The following is a 17,799-nucleotide window of genomic DNA, read 5'->3' on the forward strand; positions in this document are numbered from 1 at the left end:
AGACGTCTACTCCGGGCCAATCCAGAGCTGTTGAAATTCAAAATTCAACAGCTCTGGGCCAATCATAACATTCTGATGCAGATGACACATTTACTCCGTGTTGTGTTTGAAGTCGTGCGATGTCTCTGGGCCAAAAGAAGCAGCATGAACGTGAACATTTGGCACAAAAATGAAAACATCAACAAAAACACTGATCGCGTTTACCCCTCCATGTTTACAAACATAACACTGTGAGGCGCAGCCTTTTAGAGGTCATTTCCGCTTTATGATGTCACAGAATTTACCGGTAATTTAAAACCGATGTGTGAATGGTGCTTTACTGGAAAAAAGACGGAATGCTGTTGCCTGTTGCCAGTCGTTCTGGTAATTTTACGGCAATTTACTGGTATTACTATGTGAAAGGGGCTTATGATTCCATCCAGTTAGAGAATATCAAAATGTTTGATATTTTCAGCCAATTTTAGAACGCATATTGTTTTCATTTGTTACGCATCTCCTAGCAACAATGCACACATTTCTGAGTGAGTTTGTTGTGATCGGAAGGAATTTAAAGTCTGGTAGTGTATGATCCTCAGTCGTTTGGTGTATGATGCCCAATTTTCCTTTATGACCATTTACAAAGTCTGCAAGTTTATGATGCCTGGTGTTTTAAAAATCTGTTCAAATTTTAAAAGTCGTGTAGTGTACTCCAGCCTTTAGTTGCTTTTTTCCTGGACAGATGCGACAGGTTTCTGATGGCTCCTTCTTTGAATGGACGACATGCCTCTTTTATCTTTGGGCATAAACTATAGTTATGTCTCGATCATCTTAAAGCTGTGAAAATAAGTTATTAATAATTTTATAAAGATCAACTTAAAGTAACAAACATCAGTTAATATTTAAAGTCTGTTTATGAAGTATTTACATAGACGTTCAATGTGGAAGAGCTTATAGAGAGCACACTGAGCTTAATTGGAGCTGCAACAATTTTTAATACATTTCATGTAATATTTATTAAAATGACAACATTTTGCAAAATAAATAATCTAGGTCATGTATTAAGTTTAGGGCTGGGCGATATAGCTCATGTGATATGCATACAGATCACTGACAAGCTACGCAATATCGCATTAATTATCGCAAATGAATCGCCTTCGATAATGAATGCGATATTGCCTAGTTTGTAAGTGAACTACGGCTCTGTGTATTAAATGCCGCTCCATTTTAAAACAGGTGATGGGGATTTACCGCTAATCAAGGAACCGGCTTTACTGACGAGATGCACATGCATATCGCATTCGAAATATCGCCCAGCCCTAATTGTTCATACATATTTTATTTTGAACAACTATTATTAACAACATCTATGAAATCATACTTTTTTCTTATTGATGTCACACTGAAGCGGTGTGATTTTCATAGTAGTGTACCCTTTAAGCTCACCTTGCAACAATATGAAATCTTTAAAGGGGTTATATAATGCTACATGCACTTTTACAAGTTGTTTGAACTGAAATGTGTATTGGCAGTGTGTGTACACAACCACCCTATAATGATAAAAATCCACCCAGTGTTTTTTTTTAAATTACTAAAATCTTTACCCCTTTCTCAAATCGAGCCGTCTATCTGTGTGACGTCACACGGACGGAGGCCCCTCCCACGATTGTTGATTGACAGTGGCGTTTTAGACTGCACTCGTGTCTTACCTCAGACCCGCCCTGAGTGAGCTGTCATCAGTTGTTTCACCGCCGGAGCAGATGTAGACAAGAATGACTCCTAAGCGATTGAGGTGTTTTGTTGTTGGATGTAATAATGAACATAGCAGTAGTCAATAGGCTTGTTTGAGATACGCCTCGCCTGAAATGTAGGCGAGAGTAGGCGGCTGCAGTGAGGGGAGGAGTGAAATAAGCGCAGTCAAGACGACAGTTCTGCCCTCTCAAAGTGGAACAGATACATACGAGATCAAAGGCAGATATCAGCAGTTCTGCTGATAAACATGATATAATTTCAGTTCTGTTGCTTTCATATGAATATAAATGATGAACAAGACACTCAAAGTACTTGCTATTTAATTCCATACGAAAGGCGTATTTATCATCCATTTTTATTTTAATTCAAACATGCATTTTAGATTTTTATAGAAAATATGACAACTATCACATATCTCACACAGTGATCGCACATTCATAGTGTTTGGGAATATTCATGCACAATTTAAATACATAATAGCATGAAATCAGATAAAAAAATAAAACACTTTAGAAGAGAACACAGCATCACAGTTGTCTGAACCAATGAGCATTAAGCTGTGTCGTCAATCAGTCGTTTCCCATCATGCTTTTGATCAGCGCAGTCGGTGGATAGCAACTGCGCGTGACTGCTCAATCCGACACAGCAGCCTCGCCGTCGCGAGAGTTTTTTGGCACACGTCAGCATGACATCAGAGCAAGGTGGACGTAACTCGGACACTTTTCTAACCGGCATGCATCTCGCGGTGATCACCGGTGATCGGTTCTGCGCAGATTTTGGTCATCTCAAACAAGCCTATTTACTCCCGTCATCTGAGCGGCTGAAGAGGATTAGGTTTGTTTCTGAAGGGAATGCGCCCTCCATCTACCTAAATGCGTCTATGTTCGCGCGAATCATTCGTGATCCAGCTTCACCTCCAGAAAAAGTGAGTACAAGGTTTTTTAAATGAATCTTTGCAAATGGCCTTTCCTAACAATGTGCTAATTAGCAAGTTTCACGATGAATGCGGATAAAGTAAACAGTCCCTCAGAGAGCGGCTCAGAAGAGAGGGGCAGGGTCAGCAGAGCTCATTCACATTTAAAGGAGAATGACAATACTGCTTGCTCTGACAAGAGCTGTTTTTGACAGGGTGAAAAAGGTGTTTTTTACACTACCAATGAGAAATTTTAACCAAACTATGTTACTGACTTTTCATTAAGACCCTAAAGAATAATATCAACTTGTGGAAAATGGGCATTATATGACCCCTTTAAAAATTACAGCAGTGTAAAACCACAGACCAGCAATAAACTGTTAATTTATAATATTATGGATGTAAAAGTACAAGCCAGTAATGCCTGTGAAGTAATATATTAGTGTAGCACACAATCTTATACAGCTAGTCAGCTAACTGTGTTCTGTAGCATCTGCACTATGTCGCTAAAACTATCTTTTGAATCTGATGTAATTATTTCCCACATCCATGTTCCAAGTTATAATATGCAAAGTCTGAACATTAATCTCTTAATTTTACAGTAAGTAGTGAAACTCACCCAAAATAAAGGCTTAAACATCTAACAAATGCACATTTAAAGGGCTCCTCTTTTGGTGAAAGTTTTCAGACAGCTTTCATAATGGCCGCCAGACAGAGTGAACACATGGATACTCATATCTCAGTGTGCAATGATCTGATTGAAATTGCAGGAGGTATGTATTAACAAACACATCAATTGGTTAAGATATCAAGTAGGAAAATACATTATTTTTTTCTTTTTATAATCTGAGCTCAAAAATGGAAGTGTGCTTAATGGGTACGTGAGCTTAATAGGTACGTTTACCCTAATCTCTTTTAAGCAATCTAAAATAGAGGAAGAAAGAAGGGTAGAATTTGGTTTAGAAGACAAATAAAGCTGGGTGTCGTCGGCACAGCAGTGAAAACTGATGCCGTACTTCCTAAAAATGTAACCAAGGGGTAGTAGATAAATAATAAATAAAACAGGGCCCAAAACAGAGCCTTGAGGAACACCAGTTGTAACAGGTGAAATGTATGATTTGAAATTTTTAAGTTGAATAAATTGAGTGCGCCCAGAGAGATAATATACAAATGTTACTATTGTTAATATACTGTAATGTGCACCTCTCCACACTTGTTCTCTGTTGGGTTTGTATAACTGCACATGCATGTTAGCCATTGTAAACACATTCCAGTGTATTTCAGGCATCAGCAGCTTGGTATGAAGGGACAGTATGGGCTAGTCAGCAATGCACCCTGAGGGGTTTTGTTTCTAGGTGAACACAAGTTTACACAAAACAGAAAGAGTGGAGGAAAACACTCAAGGAAAATTAGTATTTGAACCATGTAGAGACTGTGATTTCCGGATCTCGTTCTGAACACATACCCAGCACTCAAAGATTTGCATCACAATCAGGTTACAGGAACAGAGCTACACCCTTTAGCTCAGACAACACAAACACACACTCTGCCACTGTGACACAGCCCACATTACACTCATAGTCTACATTACACACATATTACTGGCTTATGCAACTGCAGCAGGTGACTGGGCGTCTCTGTCAGCCAAGCAGTACATCTAAAGTTTCACACCCCTGACTCATACACCGAAATGAGATTACATACTGCAGATTGTGCCATACTTTTATTAGTCTGCTTACATGTGTGCAGAAAAATATTAAGTATCCAGTGTTGAACCTAGTATTATCAATAATGGTATCTAGGCATGGGACGATAACCGGTTTCAAGGTATACCGCGGTTTGGTATGCGCAGTTTTTTTACGTGTCGTCAAAGACGGAAAGTGCAGGACTCCCTCAGTTGTGAGAAGTGAAGAGCGTAACGAGTCACACGACCCCTCCCCCTCCGGATAGCGGTCAGTGAGAGTCACCTGTGTGTAGGATAATGGCCGAATGAGGTGAATCCCTGGAACTTTTTCCCCCGTCGAAAAAGGCGAAGTCTACCATATGGGAATTTCTCGGGTAACGTAGACCAATCATGTTCCGTACAGATGCCGTTTTGGCGCCGATCGCTAAATAAATACTTCCAGGTCGTACACAAACGATATATCCGTGTTGTCTTCATTTCTCCCTCTTTCACCCTCAATCAAGACAGAGACCCATTCGCCGGTTGTTTAAGTGTTGAAATAAATACTATTTGGCTTGCTACCGAGGCAGATAACATACCTAATTAACTAGCTAGCGTCAACTAGTTTCCTCCCTCACGTTACTTCACAGAGCGGGGAATAGCAGACTAAAGTAATACGTTTCTGCGATTTAGTACAATAAATTTAGCTGGTATCACGTCTATAATTTTAAGCCTCCTGCCATTGTTTACATCTGTTCAAAATCACGTCATTTAAAAAAAGAAACAAACTGCTAGCTCAGGTGTCTTTGCCACTGTTTGAGTATTATACGGAGAGAGACCGTGTGTGTGTGAGACACACTCGCGCTCTCTTCTTATGTGAATGTGCACACATCTTTGTACCTCACCGCTCATAACTTGGACTGAAAGATGAATGTGTAGAAAGTGAGCATATCTCCAAAAACCTTGTTGAGCTGCAGGTTTAATGACTGCATTTTTTACAGAAATTGTTTTGATTTATGTTTTCGATTATTGAGCTATAGGTTTAGGTTAAGTGACTGCATTTTTAATTTTTTTTCATTTAGAAGTTTTTTTTTTTTTTTTACAGAAAATAATTTATTTATGTTCTGATTATTGTTGAGCTGCAGGTTTAGGCTCACTTAAGTGACTGCACGTAATTTAATTAACAAGAATTCAATTATTTTTAATAATTATTTAGCCTGACATGTTTACCGTTCCAAAATGTTCTATATGTTTCTTAAAAATAAAATGTATTGTGTACAGTGGAAAAAACGTTGTTTTTTACCCAGACATTTAAAAATAACATATTTTAGAGCTGTAATCTCAATACCGTGATATTTTTATCTAAGGTTATCATACCGTCATGATCTCATACCGGCCCATGCCTACTGGTATCCCTCTCTCTAAACAAATATGTATTTGGGCTAATGACATATACATTTTATTTATTTATTTTAAATATATAAAAGAATTTAAAAAATCTAGTTCAAAACAAAATGCCAAGTTCTAACTTAAAGGGTTAGTTCACCCCAAAATGAAAATTTTGTCATTGATTACTCACCCTCATGTCGTTCCAAACCCGTAAGACCTTCAGTCATCTTCGGAACACAAATTAAGATATTTAAAAAAAATAAATAAATAAAAATTAAAAAAAGGATTCTCGTAGCATCACAAAACTGAAGTTGAGTCACTGATGTCACGTGGACTGTTTCACCGATGTATTTACTACGTTTCTGAACCTGGGAACATTTCAGTTGTGTTGCTGACTGTGGAGGGTCAGATAGCCCTCCGATTTCATAAAAAACATCTTAATTTGTGTTCCGAAAATGAACGAAGGTCTTACGGGTTTGGAACGACATGAGGGTGAGTAATTAATGACAGAATTTTCATTTTGGGGTGAACTAACCCTTTAAACTAATTAATTCTAATTAGGTTCTAATCTAACTTAATTCATGTTGGTAATTCATGTTTTTGTCATTTTCATGAATGAGGTCCATTGACTTTGTTATTACGTCACATTATTTTAATTTTGGGGACTAAGATTTTTAAAATATTACCAAGCAGTTTTGTTAAATTTAAGAAATAGCCTAACAGATTACGACAAACTACTTTAAACTTTAATTTCTTTAATGAGGCTTTTTTCCTAATTATGATATAAGAACAGTTGTATGAACCTGACATTTTTACTTTATTTTTAATAAAATAATTTACACACTGCAGACCTGCACCTGTTATTTGCATGATGAAATTTACTACATCATAAAGTTACTAATAACATTAAGGGGTTTTCATGAGACAAAGCAAGCCTTATTTGTTTGGTCATATTATTTCAACATGTCTGTCCTCACGATAAGTGACCTGCTTTAATATTGTCAGTAAAGTATTTTGTAATGAAAGCAGCAAAAATATGACACTGGACCACAAAACCAGTCATAAGTAGCATTTGTAGCAATAGCCAACAATACATTGTATGGGTGAAAATTATAGATTTTTCTTTTATGCCAAAAATCATTAGGATATTAAGTAAAGATCATGTTCCATGAAGATATTTTGTAAATATCCTACCGTAATGTATAAAAACTTAATTTTTGACTAGTAATATGCATTGCTAAGAACTTAATTTGGACAAGTTTAAAGGCGATTTTCTCAATATTTAGATTTTATTTTTTTTGCACCCTCAGATTCCAGATTTTCCAATAGTTGTATCTCAGCCAAATATTATCCGATCCTAACAAACCATACATCAATGGTAATCTTACTTATCTATAGCTTGATAGCTTTCAAATGATGTCTCAATTTCACAATATTTACCCTAATGACTAGTTTTGTGGTCCAGGGTCACAAATGGCCCTGACTGGTGAATGAAGATTGTCGCTTTCAAAAACTCAAATGATTGATTTGTTGTAAAACCAATAATAAAAAAAAATAATAAAAAAAAACCAATCCCTGAAAAAGGGAGAAATTTCTCATTCTTATTACTTTAAAAACACTCCTGTCAAAATAAAGGACTTCCTGCTACCAGGCCACTACACGCTCTTTTATGCCCTTTTACCCACTTTCTCTTTCCCCTCTAACACAGTGTTTCTGTAACGTTTGGAACTTTAATGTTGGTCACATTTTAGTAATAAGGAGTGGAATCTGGAGCACAGCTCAATGCACAGCTGCTCACACAAACAGCCGCTCAGAGCTCGATACTGATAAAAGAAAAACGCTGATCTAAGACCAAATCTTCCTCAGTCAATTCTGAACTTTGTTTTTATCCATTTAAAGGGGCCGTTCATCCAATCATGAAACTTCTGGCATCTACTCACCCTTTTCTCACTTAAAACACATGCTGCACAGAAAGAAAGTGAATGGAGACTAGGAATGTCATGCTCTAAAAAGTCTATTTGACATTCAAGCTACAATACAGCTGTTCCTGAAGTCTTTGTGTAAAAAACTGAATTTGTTTAAAGTCTTTTGCAGATCTCAAATTTACTTCCATTTTCAGATGTATTCAAATGTACTTCATGAAGAAACACTGCACCATGTGTTTCCTCAATTATTCAGAACCGCTCTTGTGTTCATGTCACTCGACCTTTTGTGACACAGCTAATTTGAATATGGAAGTTTGAATGAGGTTTAACAGATACAGCAGAAAGATTTTAAGAGACTACCGATTTTGTCTGCCCCTCACACTTCAAGGTATTTAGCACTAAAGTCATATTTCTCTTTGTCAAATTGACATGATATAAGAATGAGTAAATTATGTATTTGTTAGGGTGAACTATTACTCTAAGTAGGGCTGCACAATTAAAGGTGCCATAGGTGATTGTCTTCAGAAATTTTTTTTGTTATTCTGGTTGAAAGTCTCTTCACATCCTGATAGCAATCATTAAGTTAAGTGGTCTAAATGTATTTATATAATCTGTGGAAGGTGTAGGACCAAGAAATGTTCATCCAAACAAAACGCTCGGTCCGAGCGTTTTAATTGTCTCTCCTACCTGCCTGTCAATGTATGTATGTATGTATGTATCGCGCAGACAGGATACGTCATCAGCGTGTTCACGTATGCTGTGCAGACAGAGCTAGAATGGCAGGCAAACATCAACAACCCGATCTTCCTTCCTGGTATTGTAGTACTTTTACTAACTGTACTATAAAGCTTTCTCACCGGTGAATGACACATGATGTAGCCCAGCGGTTCCCAATTCCAGTCCTCGCGCTCCCCGCGCTGCATATTTTGCATGTCTCACTTAGTTAACACACCTGAATCAGATAACCAGCTCGTTAGAAGAGAGCTACGTGCATGAACTGTGTTCCAATTGACATGCTCCCTACACAATGTTCATCGCTTCCTACTCCCTGAGCAGGGAAAATCCGTTGAAGTTTATTTCACTTCGGAACATTCACTCACGGATCTGCGCTGCACAGCGTCTTCACATACAGACGAAACTTACTAGAGAAGTGTGACATAATATACCTCTGTAAATAAATACAATTTAAATTCACCTCTCGCACACTTTAATGCCCTATGTATGGAACATATACGCACGCTTTGAACTGGAATCATGGCGGAATATCTGGTGATGTCCACTTCGCAGGGCACTTATGACTTACGGTCGAACAGAACAACCGTTGGACGTGATAAGATATACATATGAAATGTGCAGAGCAGGGAGGGCACGAGGACTGTAATTGGAAACTGTTGATGTAGCCTATTGTAGTAATTTAAGTTGTCTCTGGTATTCTGCTCTTTGAGCGTATGTGCGTTCTGGGGGCGTGGCTTTGGACAGCGATTGCAGGGAGGGTGGGACGTTCGCTTTCAGTGCTATCAGGCTAAAGTTAGCATTTTCCGAGATCTCCAACTGCACCTTTAAAGCTGCAGTCCATAAGTTTTGCCTCTTTGTCACCATCTCTGTTTGAAACTTGCAATTGCAGTTATTTGCGGAATTATCTTCTTTGTGTGGGTTGTGCACCGGCACAGCTCCAGCACAGATTAATCTAATTTTTTTGAAAAGTATGTGTGGGTGTCAGTCACTGCACTGGTGTGGATACTGTTTTTCGGAATCACAGATTCTAGCCTACAGCTTGGAATTTATGACCCAAATAAGAATTTTCACGGATATTGTCATCTGAACAATAAGTAACAAGTCTGCCACTTTTGTTCTGACCAGAGATGGAAACTCGAGTATGTATGCAGCCTCTTTGTTTGGATTGTGTTGTGTTTAAAACAGTGGTTGCCTCTAATTTTAAATTGAAAGAGAGCACAGACAAAGCCCTAGTTTGTTTATATGAGATTTGTTTCATTTGTGTTGATTGGGGTTTGTTTTAAAATTTCTATTTAGTTTTGTTGTTTGACATATTTCAATCTTACAAAGAAATGTGCAGCATTTTCTCTGACAATTAATAAATGAACAACTTTTCATTTCTAAGTTTTTTTTTTTTTTTTTTTTAGAAAATCATTGTGAAATCAGTATTTCAAAACCGATTTAGCCTCAATAACTAGCTGAAAGAACTGTTGCTAATAAATAGAACAAAGACTTAAGACGTGACTTGGACTCCAATTCAAAGACTTGAGACTTGACTTGGACCTCAGAGACTTGCGAACATGTCTGTTTCTGACCAGCTGAGGCAAAAAAAGCATTAGGCCTACAATAAATCACGCTAGCAATGGTTATTAAATTTAACGATTGGTTAGCTCATATCACATCAAACCGTGCAAATTTTTATTATTGTTATACTTTGTTCACAAATTGTTAATGTTAACAACATCAGCATTGCGTGACTACGTGTATGTAGTGTGTATTAGCGTGTAGATTTCAATTTCTGTAATCAGATGCACATTTAAAACTGGAATATAATCTAATTTCAGTCACATGTGTTTCATAAACATACTCCTTTCTGCATTAGAATCCGCCATCAAAATGACAAGTTTAATTTAGGGCTGCACGATATTATAATTTTGCTCGATTTGGTATTTCAAACGCTGCTGTTGCGAAGTGCACCTGTAGGTAGCAGTGCTTCCCAAATTGCTGCGCAACCGGTAAATGGGACAACAGAACAATGCGATGGATCAAACAGATGAAACTTTCAATGCACCCAAAATTAATTAATAAAGAGAACAGTAGAAGTGAAATATGGCATTACTTTGCATACAAAACAGATGACAAAGGTGATCATACAACTGATCAACGCACATACAGATGTGATACAGTAGGCTCAAATGTGCACGCTAGAACCAGTGAAGTTTTGTTCACGTAATACAGGTGCTGGTCATATAATTAGAATATCATCAAAAAGTTGATTCATTTCACTAATTCCATTCAAAAAGTGAAACTTGTATATTATATTCATTCATTACACACAGACTGATATATTTCAAATGTTTATTTCTTTTAATTTTGATGATTAGAGCTTACAGCTCATGAAAGTCAAAAATCAGTATCTCAAAATATTTAGAATATTACTTAAGACCAATACAAAGAAAGGATTTTTAGATATCTTGGCCAACTGAAAAGTATGAAAATGAAAAATATGAGCATGTACAGCACTCAATACTTAGTTGGAGCTCCTTTTGCCTGAATTACTGCAGCAATGCGGCGTGGCATGGAGTCGATCAGTCTGTGGCACTGCTCAGGTGTTATGAGAGCCCAGGTTGCTCTGATAGTGGCCTTCAGCTCATCTGCATTGTTGGGTCTGGTGTCTCATCTTCCTCTTGACAATACCCCATAGATTCTCTATGGGGTTCAGGTCAGGCGAGTTTGCTGGCCAATCAAGCACAGTAACACTATGGTCATTGATCCAGCTTTTGGTACCTTTGGCAGTGTGGGCAGGTGCCAAGTCCTGCTGGAAAATGAAATCAGCATCTCCATAAAGCTTGTCAACAGAAAGAAGCACGAAGTGCTCTAAAATTTCCTGGTAGATGGCTGCGTTGACTGTGGACATCAGAAAACACAGTGGACCAACACCAGCAGATGACATGGCAGCCCAAATCATCACTGACTGTGGAAACTTCACACTGGACTTCAAGCAACATGGATTCTGTGCCTCTCCACTCTTCCTTCAGACTCTGGGACCTTGATTTCCAAATGAAATGTAAAATTTACTTTCATCTGAAAAGAGGACTTTGGACCACTGAGCAACAGTCCAGTTCTTTTTCTCCACAGCCCAGTTAAGATGCTTCTGACGTTGTCTCTGGTTCAGAAGTGGCTTGGTAGCCCTTTTCCTGAAGACGTCTGAGCGTGGTGACTCTTGATGCACTGACTCCAGCTTCAGTTCTCTCCTTGTGAAGCTCTCCCAAGTGTTTGAATCGGCTTTGCTTGACTGTATTCTCAAGCTTGCGGTCATCCCTGTTGCTTGTGCACCTTTTCCTACCCAAATTCTTCCTTCCAGTCAACTTTGCATTTAATATGCTTTGATACAGCACTCTGTAAACAGCCACACCTTTCAGTAATGACCTTCTGTGACTTACCCTCTTTGTGGAGGGTGTCAGTGTTCGTCTTCTGGATCATTGCCAAGTCAGCAGTCTTCCCCATTATTGTGGTTTCAAAGAACAAGAGATACCCAGAATTTATACTGTAGGGATGGTCATTTATTCAAACTCAAATGTAAATATTCTAATATTTTGAGATACTGATTTTTGACTTTCATGAGCTGTAAGCTCTAATCATCAAAATGAAAAGAAATAAACATTTGAAATATATCAGTCTGTGTGTAATGAATGAATATAATATACAAGTTTCACTTTTTGAATGGAATTAGTGAAATAAATCAACTTTTTGATGATATTCTAATTATATGACCAGCACCTGTATATGCACTTGCATTTTGTACAATTGAATATTAATTAAATTTGAATTAAGCAAGAGTTTTGCTGTATTAATTTTAGGATCAATAATATGAAGGGAACGTTTCTGCTGCGCTGCCGACCGCTAATATGAAGCAGCCGAGAGAGTGAGATTTATATTTAATGTTTTTTCTTTGGCTGTCTGGGTCTGAAATCTGAAAACAAATCTGAGAGAGAGAGAGAGAGAGAAATAATAACGTGATTTTGAATATTACTTTGACTGTTAAAATAACACTTTACAATGAAGCAACATTTGTGGCATTAATTGGGTTACTTCAGTTGTTGTTTTTTTCCTTCTTCAAACCCAGTCAAAATGTAACGTATATGCCTGGTAGGTTTTTTATTACATTTTGAGACATTTTGTTTGCACTGAAAAGATAAGAAGATTTGAATATATTTTCATTGTATTACTTCAGTTATTATAAATAAAATATATATATATATATATATATATATATAAATAAAATTTCTTCTTTTTTTTCTCCAACATCAAAACGTAACCTATGTTCCTGTACGATTTTTGTTACAGTTTGATACAAAGCAGTGTTTCCCCTACCATTATTTTAGGGGGGCGGCCCTCCTCGTCCTACTCGTTTCATTTGAGTAAAACTATCCTCATATCATATACAGAAATGTAAAGGTATTCACGGCAACCCGTCAAAATAAAAGTTTGGTTTCACTTGAAGACATTGGGCAAAACGTAATAGGCTACTACTAGTAAAACTATTAAAACCTTAATAATAATCATACAATGTCTTCAAAGTTATTATCAATATTAAATCCCCTTTATTTAATATTAAATATTACATTCTGGTATCGTACTGAAGCCAAAATTATGGTATCGAGCCATCCCTAGTTTAATTATTCCAGCTACTGTGAGAAAAGGCTATAAACGATCCGCCACCTGCAGCATCCTTGCAAGCAATATAGCCAACTAGCCAGGATGCTTCTTTATGATTAGACACGTGATGTAATGACGCAGCGGCAAGCTCCAATTTCCCGCGAATTCCTACGAATCACAAAACATTTTTATAAGCTTACCGTGAATCAGGCTAAGTTAAGTAGATAGTTTTGAACACTGGCTGGTTATGCACTTGCTCAAAAATTGATTTTGGGTAATTTTTAATAAAAAAAATAAATAAATAAATAAAAAAAGTTATGGACTGCAGCTTTAACTGAAATAAAAGCTAAATCACAAAACAGCTTAATGTGATTATTACATCACAAAAGCTATGATTTAATTAAACACAAACACTGCGCGTTTATATTAATTTATAGTGTGTTCCAGTGTTTTTCAGTGTCTTGAAGCGGCTCGATTTGCAGTAAATGCTGGTTTTGCACCAAAATTAAAGCTTGATGTTTTAACATTTGAAAATGAAGAAATTAAGTTATAATATAATATATAAATTTTTAAATAAAATATATAATTTATATAAAATATAAATATTTTTTTCTTAAATGCTCGATTTTTTTTCCACAGTGGAATATTACAATCATAATATTTCTTATCTTGCTTAATAAATTCATTTATTAGTAATAATCATAATAATGAGTATTATTTATTATTATTATATAATAATATTTAAGTAATCACAACATTTAGCCAAACTGTGCAGACTACAAACACAGCAAACCTAAATTATAATCATATTTTTTGTCTGAAAAAAAAAAAAATTCCCCTAAATCATGCACCTCTAAGCTTGTTCCTAAATATTTCATCTAAACCATGTACGTAAGGACTAAACTATGCCACGTTACAGACTGAACAACTCATATAATTAACTTTCGGCCAGATTCTGTTTGAGCATGAGCCTTGTGAAGAATAAAACAGAGAGAGATGGACAGCTCAAATGAGAAAGACAGAGACAGCATACCTTTCGGAGCCTGAGGAATGTTGGTCTGTCATTAAGTGTGTGTGTGTGTGTGTGTGTGTGTGTCCCCTGTAATAAAGTTCCTAAAGACAAGCAGCTGCAGTGCAGAATACAGGCATGCAAACGCAGTTTTCAATTAAAGTGCCAGAGACAAGGCTGAGAGTTCAAATAGATTATCTAGCAAGCCAGACATAACACAGATAATATAAGAGAGAGAGAAATACACAAATATATACAAGGTTAAATAAACTGTATCAATATACCTGAACCGGAACTGAGATAAGAAAATATTATTTCCCTCTCATAACCTCAGCGATGTCATGGTCAGAGTCATGAAAACAATCCTTCCTTACAGAAAGTACTGTGGTGGTAAGTAACATGGTACAGAGATATCATGGTATACCAGGTTTCTGACTATTACAAGTCTATTTATATGGCACTTTCAAGGAATAGCATGTACCAAAAAGCATAGCATAACTATGGTGGAGGTCCAAAAACAATAGCATTACTATGATATCATGTCCAAAACACAAAGGTAATACCATTTTCTGTATGCTGTCAAATCAATCAAGCAGTGCTGGGAGGCAACAGCATGAATCAAACTAACTCATGTTCTCCAGACACCTGAAGCAGGTTTATTTCTGAATTCAGGAAGCCACATATCATGAGACTTAATAATTCAGAGACAATTCTCTTATATAGCTCCAATATAACTAGATATTATATAAAACGAATTTCTATGGAATCTTACTGGATAAAAAAAAAAATCTTACTGGTTACACTTACATTTTGAACAAAAAAATAGGATTATCAGGGTTCCTGTAGGATCTTATTTGATTCTTAGAAGTGACCCCTTTACGATTTGTTCTATATTTGGATAATAATTTCACTGTCATTCCTTTAAGATGTTCTTATAACGTTACAAAGTGATTGAATGAGTAAATTACGTGGGGTTGAAGTAGAGGGATTTGTTCCACTTACTAGCTCTGGATAGTTGGTTATTCCAGCCACCAAATCGTAAAATTAAATCCAGTGGAAACGGGTTTATTTTAAATCCGGTTCCTGTGTTCTCTTCCCTGATGAAACAGCGGCTCGTGTTTCCCCACCTGCTGGATCACACGACGACCAACAGCAGGAAAAGTTGGGTGGAAGTTTTTCCGTTCACTGGAATTCGCACGCACAAAACCCAAACACAACAAAGGCGTCAAAAACGAGCAGAAAGTGAATTCTTCGTCTTTCTTCCTTGCGCTGAAAGGTTGTTTGTCCCACAATCACATACATGAACGTGATCCGCATGCGTCCATTTAACTTGTGGCTATCCCAAATCTCCGCACTTCAAACAGAAAAAGCTTTAAAATCAGGAGAGGCGTTCTCGTCAAACAAAACTAACACTATTGAGAATGATAACAAAGATATTTAACACTCCTCAGAACACCGAAAGAAGACGGGCGAATTCAACAGTCGCCGGTGTGTGAAAGTTTTGAGCTCTGTCGTCACTCTTCCCAAAGACCAGAGCATGACGTGAGCAGACTCACAGAGCAGTTAAAAGTCCTGTTCGTCCGCTTCAGCTTTCTAAATAAATACACAAAATAAATACATACATACATATTTTGCTCTTGCTAGTTTTATTAATTATCAAGAAAAAAAATTGTTACCTATTATTGTGAACTAGTTAGAAAGATCATTTCATTTATTTCGTAATTTGGATGAAAAGGCCCCACTGAAATGTATTTGAATTGCGTTTTTACTGAATTTCAGTATATTTAATAATGATAATAATTTATCAACATTTATTGCCCAAGTATGCATAACATACAAGGAATTCTCTGCCGGTATGAGGCATCCCGGGAAAATTCAAGATAAGGTGGCAGAAAATGTATATAGGTATTTATATCCATTCATATAGTTAATCAATATCACACGAAGAGTGCCGTTTTTTCTTAAAGAATCAGCATGGTTACAAATGTGATATTGATTTTATACAACTGTTCAATAAAAAAAGTTAATATCAAGAGACTTATGTTTTAGACACCATATTGCCTGTTTTTTTGCTCTATTTATAGCTCTGTTTTGCGTCTCTGAGCAACATGACAGTGTTTCGTTGAATCAATCGTTTAAATGATTCGGTTCAGTCGCAATGACTCACTTATATTAACAGTGACTTGCTGCCGCCTATTGGCGGTTTTAATTTGACATTTAAAGTATCTTTTCATTTTTTAAATAATTTCAAATATCAGTATTCAACATTTCATGTTTAAAATATCAAAACTTTATTTATGCATTAGTAACTGCAGGTTAAAGCATTCCGTGTCCCTCTAAGCTGCATAAACATGTGAAAATGCATCTAAATGCCATAAACTTCTGCAAAGATGAATTACTGATTTAATTTGTTTAGTAACAGCCTAAATGTATTATTATTATAATTGATTGATTAAATGTAAGAATTTGACTCAAAAGATGATGCACACTTAAAAAAAAAAAAAAAAAAAAGGCTTTATAAAGGTAAAAATGCCCATGAGGTTCAAATAAATTTAAACTTATTGGAAAAGATTAATTTATATCACTGCTGTGAACTGACCACCACACAGAATATGAATAATATCAAAAACTATAGGTGTCAACTGTACGGTAGTCCTTAAGATATCAGCACAATAACACACAAAATATCGTCTAATTGTCTTTATCGATAAAATCCCAGAAAATATTGAGATATTATTATTTATTTATTTATTTTGTCAATATCGCACACCCTTAGTACTGACAAAATGATTTGCAGCGGTTTTTTTGGCTAGAAGTTATGAATGGCCGGTAACTTAAAAATTTAGCAACTGGCTGGTGAGTGAAAAAGTTCATTTCAATCCCTGATTACAACGTTACAATATTACACAAGAGGCATCCCACACATATATAAACAGAAAAAAACGCTTACAATATTACACGAGAGAACAAAACAAAATAAAAATTAATTAATATATTATCAGACCAATGAATGCTGTTTGTACTCGTTCACGCGCGGTCATGCCAGTGGCGCGAAAACGTCTAACAAACAAACAAACTGAGTAAAGCGCTTTTAAAGATACATTCTGTTACTGTACATTTATAAGTAACATTTTCAAACCATTTTATATCTAAATATACTCAGTCTTGTTAATATATGAGCTAACCTATTTTAGTCTTAAAATATTGCCAATATAAAGTAAATATAAATTGAACTAACTGCTTAGCTATATAGCTAAAAGAAATGTGGACCACGAGCTATCTGTCATCACAAACTGAAACGGATAATTTTGACCTGTTTCCACCTTTCGCAAAGTAAGAGTTTCTGTCAGTATGTTCAAAATTAAAGCATGTTTTCTGTATTCATATGTTTCTCTATGGTCTACTGTCATTTATGGGTATAGTAATGTTGTTGTGCCATCTACAGGCGATCAAAGGAAGTGACTCGTTCCAGTGAGGAGACTGTGTTACCTGTGCAGCCTCAACATGACGAGACTTTCTGCACAGCTGTGCCAATATCATGGTAAAATTATTAATTTAATAACCATGTCACTATGCAAATGGTTTTGAAAGTACTTCAGGACACTCTGAAGCTGACTGTGTTTGTATGTTTGTCGGCAGCGAGGACTTGTTCGCATATGAACCCTTTCTTGCTTCATCCCTGTACTCCAGTTCACCTGTTGGGATGGTGAGTAACTAAATGTCAACTTATTTATTTTAAAATTTGTGATTAATTTGCTTAATTACACGTGATATACATTCAGAAGTCTAGATTTGTGGA

General features: G+C 36.4%; 1 protein-coding gene across 1 annotated transcript in view; it reads right to left on the reverse strand.

The window, feature by feature from the left end:
• kif1c (kinesin family member 1C) overlaps positions 1–15,539 on the reverse strand; it is a 54,414-nt gene extending 38,875 nt beyond the window's left edge. Inside the window, exon 1 of the mRNA XM_058775774.1 lies at positions 15,003–15,539. The gene's annotated coding sequence lies outside the window, so the exon portion shown is untranslated. The remainder of the gene's footprint in view (positions 1–15,002) is intronic.
• Positions 15,540–17,799: the final 2,260 nt, after the last annotated feature.

Source organism: Onychostoma macrolepis, chromosome 05 (genome assembly GCF_012432095.1).
Source record: "Onychostoma macrolepis isolate SWU-2019 chromosome 05, ASM1243209v1, whole genome shotgun sequence".
Classification (NCBI taxonomy): domain Eukaryota; kingdom Metazoa; phylum Chordata; class Actinopteri; order Cypriniformes; family Cyprinidae; genus Onychostoma; species Onychostoma macrolepis.